This window comes from Eurytemora carolleeae, unplaced genomic scaffold (assembly GCF_000591075.1).
Source record: "Eurytemora carolleeae unplaced genomic scaffold, Eaff_2.0 scaffold77, whole genome shotgun sequence".
NCBI classification, from domain to species: Eukaryota; Metazoa; Arthropoda; class Copepoda; order Calanoida; family Temoridae; genus Eurytemora; species Eurytemora carolleeae.
This window is the reverse complement of record NW_019396022.1, coordinates 251,864-258,389: the sequence shown is the minus strand read 5'-3', so window position 1 is coordinate 258,389 and position 6,526 is coordinate 251,864.

The following is a 6,526-nucleotide window of genomic DNA, read 5'->3' as shown; positions in this document are numbered from 1 at the left end:
AGGTTTTATATCAGAGTTTCGTCATATATAAATTCAGGAACCCCGGTTTAGGAAAATATAAAATCGTGTTTTGACGACCATATATTTTATTTAAAATCTAAAAAAAACAGATAAAAGACGTGTTATTCAAAATTACTAAAAGAATGTTAAAAGATTCTGAATTGAGATTTTAAGCAAAAGTTGTACTTTACAAGATGTGACGTCACAAGTAATTAAAGTACCGGACCAACCATTTGGCAACCAAGTTGTACAGGAATATGATGGTTACACCAAATACGATTTTTAATGTGTTTTAACGTTTTTTTTTTTAAAGTGTTTTGATGTTTTTGAATGTTTTCATCGTTTATTAAAAGAAAGATACAAAGTATAGATATGCGTTAAGGATATTTTAACAACCTGTCAACGCGCAGAGATCTAGATACGAGAGTACATTTTTAATAGCTAAATCGTCTACATTGATTTATTATTAACTGTAGAAAGATTCCTCGGCCATGTTTTTGTTTTTTCTTCTCCCAAGTTGGCAGTAACCTATCTTCTATCTTATATATATATATACACACATATATACTTTGCTTGTCTGGGTCTCTGTTTGTTTGTATCCAAAAAACGTCAAAACGGTTAAACCGATCGGGTCCACATTTTTTGAGGGAAAGGTTTATGGATGCTCAGAATTACCTAAGAGTGTCTTGAAATATTTGTATTTTCATGAAATTTTGAAAATCTACCAAAAAAATTGTAAATCCGCAAAATATTTTTATATTTGTTCTATCGAAGAGAAAATTCTAAAATATTGAGAAACAATAAAAAGTTTAAATAAAAAATGGAACGAAGCGCCCTGATAGCCTAGTTTTGTAATATATATATATATATATATATATATATGTTTTCTTTCTTTTTAAATCGTCTAGACAGTGATTACGTTAAACGCATGAGCAAGTTCTTTTCTTTACAAAACAAAGACCAGATTCAGACCCATGATCCCCAGTCAGTTAGACACAAAAATCATCTGATTAACCAAAAGCCATTAATCAGTGCGTTTATTTCGATAAGTGCATTGGATAATTTTTATATTTTTTTCAGTATTTAGTTTTACTGCATGCTGTTTTAAAACAGGTTTTACTACATGCTGTTTTAAAACAGGTTTTAATGCTTAAAGTGGCTGTAAACCTAATTTGAAGTTACTCTTCATTTATTTATTGGCATGTCCGATTCAAAACGGTACTATTCAAAGCTTTGCCTGATAAAAAGAGAAAAATTACGAAAATACAGGGTGTTCCCAGAAAATGAGGTGTTTAACCCACTTATTGTCCGAATGTCAATGGGGTTTTTTAAATATGTTTTTCATATCAATATAATGAAGATAGTTTGAGAATTTTCAAATATCAAAGAGTGAAATGTAAATTTTTTTGGCCGTTTTTCTAAAAAATATAAAAACGCATTTTTTCTTCAACACCCTGTGTATGAGATAAAAAAAAGGGTTCACTGCACGATTAAATCTGAATTCACCATGTTTCTAGTAAGGGTTAATGTTGTGTAATGAGAAGGGGTTAAATATTCTCATTTCGCTCCTCCAACACAATATATCACGTAGATCTACACCTTCAAGTCAAATACCACAAACATTTTAAGTTCTTTATGTTTTTATGGAAAAGTATAAAAAGTAGCAAAGGATAGACTTTCTCCAGATAGAAATTAAAATATAACTGATTTAGATGTCTGGGTTAATTAAGTAACTTTTTAATTAATGATGGGTCATTTTCATACTTTGTTCTCGTCTTTATGATTTAAACCATTATAAAAGAAAGACGTTTTTGGTTTCAAAGTTACAAAAATAATGGTAAATTAAAAATAAACTGTACTTGACATCGCGCGATGTTCTTTACCCAAAATGGGAGCATTTTTGTGGCAATGGAATGCAAAATTAAAACACGACTCAATTTATTCCGACTCTCCTTAAAAAAATGTCATGTAACGAAATGTATATTAGTGTTTACTAATTTTTAAAATTTAAAAATAAAAATATTTACAGTTTACAAAATATCACTTGGACAGGCGTGACCATCATTACAGACAGTGTATAGATAAGGGTTAAGTATGCAGAAGGAATGTTACTAATAAGAATTCTACTCATAGAGAGTATAGTCAAGAAAAACAATTCTTGTCATCGAATAAACCCTATTTTATCTCAATATTAGAAAATAATTTGATTATTCAGGATTATTGAAGTGCAGTAACAGAATTAGGGTTTCCAAGACAATTGGATTTTACTTGCGCGCAATTGCGAGCCTTTATTTCCGCATAATTCCGCGCAACGAAGTTCAGATTGGAAACGTTACAGAATTCATCATTTTCTTTAGCAAAGATTTATACAAATCGCGTTTTTTAAATTTCTTTTTTTTATCAATTTATTTTTATAGAATATTGGGATTGAATTTTACATTTCCATCAAATTTAATTATTAGAGTCTAAAACTGAAGAAAGAAAAGTTACGACTTAAATGTTAAGTTTCAGTTTAAATGACACATCTGACTTAATTTAAACCTGAATTTTAACCCTGGGTTTAAATATTTAACTCGTCGATTTCAGCGAGTTAAATTTGAAACCCGAAAATATCCGCATTCAATTTTTTCAATATTTCAATGCATGAAAATAATCGTGTATCTAATACCAAATATGTTTGTTCCGTTTTGCGCTATAGTTTTGTGAAGAAATTAAAATCACGTATAATCTCTACAGATCCGTAATCTCCGTAATTCCCGTAATCTGATTGGTTTATATTTTCCCCGGGAAATTTAAATTTTCCTTCAGGGTTAAACTTAGAACGGTTAGTAACTCATTATTTTTCAGAACTTTTAAGCTATAACTTAAAATTCCCGCATTCTTTAGTTTTAGACTCAGGACGAAATAATTATACATCTAGCACAGGGGTCCATAGAATTCCCAAAATAGCTGATTTTCTCGATCTCAAAATAATCTTTTGCCCCCAACTTTAAAAAAAATCTCCCCAACTGTAAACGAAAATGCCCCCAATTAAAAAAACATTTTAAATTCCACAAACACATTTGCCCCAATTTAAAAAAATGCCCCCAATTAACAAAACATTTTCAAATTCCACTAACACATTTGCCTCCATTGCCCCCAATTAAAAAAATGCTCCCAATTACAAAAAATGCCCCCAATTAAAAAACATCTTCAAATTTCACTAACACATTTGCCCCCAATTGCCCCAAATTGGGAAAAAATTGCCCCCAATTGTAAAAAATGCCCTTAATTGAAAAAAAAATTTTATTTTCCAATAACAAATTTGCCCCTGATTGCCCACAATTTCAAAAAAATGCCCCCAATTTAAAAAACATTTCAAAATTTCACTAACACATTTTCCCCCAATCGGTAAAAAATGCCCCCAATTAAAAAAAACATTTTCAGATTCCACTAACACATTTGCCCCCAATTATAAAAAAATGCCCCCAATTAAAAAACATTTCCAAATTCCACTAACACATTTGCCCCCAATTTAAAAAAAATGCCCCCAATTCATTTTAAAATTATCATTTAAAAAAAATTTGCTCCATTTAAAAAATTTGCCCCCATTTCTTTAAAATTTGTCAATCCGAAATGGGATTGAAAAAGGAATTATATGGACCCCTGAATAACATATTATTTTTGCATTTTTGTTCACTTGATTATATATTTTATAAGTTTTGCACCCAGCAAACAAGGCTAATCCTGTTTTTCTTTGTCTCACCGGAGGAGGTATGCAGGGTTACCCACAAAGGATAAGACTGTAAAGACGACTTGAAACTCTGAAAATATTGTGATTTCAAGTTTAGATCAATTCTTCTTCCTTGAATATTGCATTTAAATGGCTTGTTCTGTAGGCAAAAAAATAAGTTTACAAGGAATCATGAATATAAAGAAACAGACAGTATATATTTCGTACAGTCGTCTCTGAAGTCTTATCATTTGTGGGTAACCCTGTATTTTATTAGAGAGATAATAGAAAAGTTACCAACTCTCAGAGAAATCAGATTAATTTAGCTTTCAGAGAGAATTCTTCTCTTTCCCTGTCTACTGTAGATAAAAAGAGAACTGGATTGATGACAGAGCAGATCATCTATATTTTGCAGAGCTAAAGGGACTATTGGCTTAATTTAAAATGACCCTCCATTTAAATTTATATAGAGTGGCATTTCAGATTCAAACTGGTGCCCTTAAAGGATGTGTCTGATCAAGAATAAATTTGATGTAACTTGTTTTTTTTCTTTTTGAAACATTTTAAATTTTATTATTATTTCCAAAGTTGATTTCGCGCCCATTAATGATGCTGATACAATGGAGGAAATATCAGAATTAAAAACTTTTCAAGAGTGGCATATCCGATTCACAACGGTAACCTTAAAAACACTACAGAGATAATTATTTATCGCATGAAGGGTTCTATGATACCGTTGTGAAATGGGCATGTCCTTCTGTACCTGGAGCTGGTTACTTGAACAACAAAGTTTTCCTCAAAAAACATTGTGTGTATGGTTGGATCGTCTTCAATTTTCTTGAGAAACGATCGTTTTGATTTTAAAACGACAAAGAAAAAACGAAAGACGAAAAGGTCATTTTTAAAAAGGATCGTTTTTGAAGATGATTTTTAAAATTAAAAACGTTTAAGTCGTTTCTTAGTTTTAATTCGTCGTTTCGTTAAGGAAGGTAGGTCGTTTTTTAATTTTTGATGATCGTGAACGATGCACCATTATTAAAGACCGTTATAAAGTCGACCCTTTGTTAACGACCGTTATAAAGAGGAGCCTTTGTCAACGATCGTTAACGATGTTTTTTAGACAAAATACATTTTTCGGTTGGAAATCCCTTAAATCAGAAAAACCTTTGGCCAGAAAATTCTCTAGATAAAAAAAACATTTCGGACAAAATTTATAAACTTATCTTCATGAAAAAATTGAAATTAATTGTCATAAAACTACGATTCATTAGCAAAATTTTTCTTCAAAAACTCGTTTTATAAAAAACATAATGTATTGCTGTTCTGTTTTTCGTTTTTTTAAAAGTTCAAAACCAGGGGGTTGTTCGCTTTGACCCATTGAAAAACGTTTGAAACGAAAAACTATAGTGTTTTTGATTGCTTTTAAAAACGTTTAACAATCCTACGTGTGTTAATCTAATGCTATACAAACAATGAAAGCGCCACATTTGTTTTAGAAAATAAATTTTAATTTGGTATTTTCCTCTTTATTTACCATGTAAATCAACGAAAACCAAAAATCACAAACACTAAACAAATATTTGTCTATTTTATTCCGTATAATATATTTGATATAGCATGTCAAATATTTAAAAAAAAAATTTTAAAGATATTTAAAGATTTTTAAAGATATTTTCCAATAATCTGGTAAACTTTAATCTAACAGTTTTCCGTTTTGAAACATTCATGACTTTAATCTTAAATTCTAGTAGACTTTACTAAGTCTTCGATGCATAACATATTGCAAAAAAGGATGTATTAACCAAATTTCCAAACAAATTTTAGTTTATTGTTTAAGTTCTGAAAATTACCCTTTTTGAAAAAAGTGCTCGGTCCATTTTAAAACTGTCTCCTAGCCACTGGGCTCTGCCAGAATTTAACTATACTCGACCTAATATTTTTTATAATAAAACATTTTTTGAAAAATTAAACTTTTTTATGCACTTTGAGGACATCACCAAAAGAAAATTTCATCATATTTGATGTTTCATGAGGTTAAAAAAAAATTTTAGAAATGAATGCAAAGTAAATTATTGCAATGCAAATTGATTAAGCAAAACTAATCCATTTTTCTAATCTAATTAATTAAGCAGAACTAATTTATTTTTCTAATCTAATTGATTAAGCAGAACTAATTTATTTTTCTAATCTAATTGATTAAGCAGAACTAATTTATTTTCTAATATAAATGATTTTGTTAACATAGTATTGTAAACAACAAAATGGCGACTGGGGTGGAGAGTAAACCTCCAATTTATTAAATCTGAAATGAAAAGCTGAATTTAGTAGTATTTTCAGAGAAATCAATATTTCACTTAAAATATCTGACAACATTTAGAGAGATTTTAATAAGTAAACAGCAGCGCATACATATAGAAATACACAATAGTGAGCCAAAAATGAACGGTTAATTTAATTGAAAGAACCGTAGTTTCAATTTAAGTAAAGAATTGCAGTTTATCTTTTCCACTAACTTACATGTGGATTTCTAGTTGGATTTTATGGTTTGAATGGATAAATAGATATATAGATCATGTCGCGGCGCCTCTGTTGCAATTTTTATTGGTCTTTAATTACTGTGTGGTTTCTCTAGGAAATAAGGCGAACTAACTTATCACTGTCCTCAAACATCTTGGTCGAAACTAATGATAATTTTACGCACCTCTGACCCTTCAGTAAAAGTAAATCCAACCTAAAGTCTGACCGCGTCCGGGCGATACAGTACAAACTGGGAACGGAAAGGTTGACCCGGTTTGGAAATTTAAATGTACTATA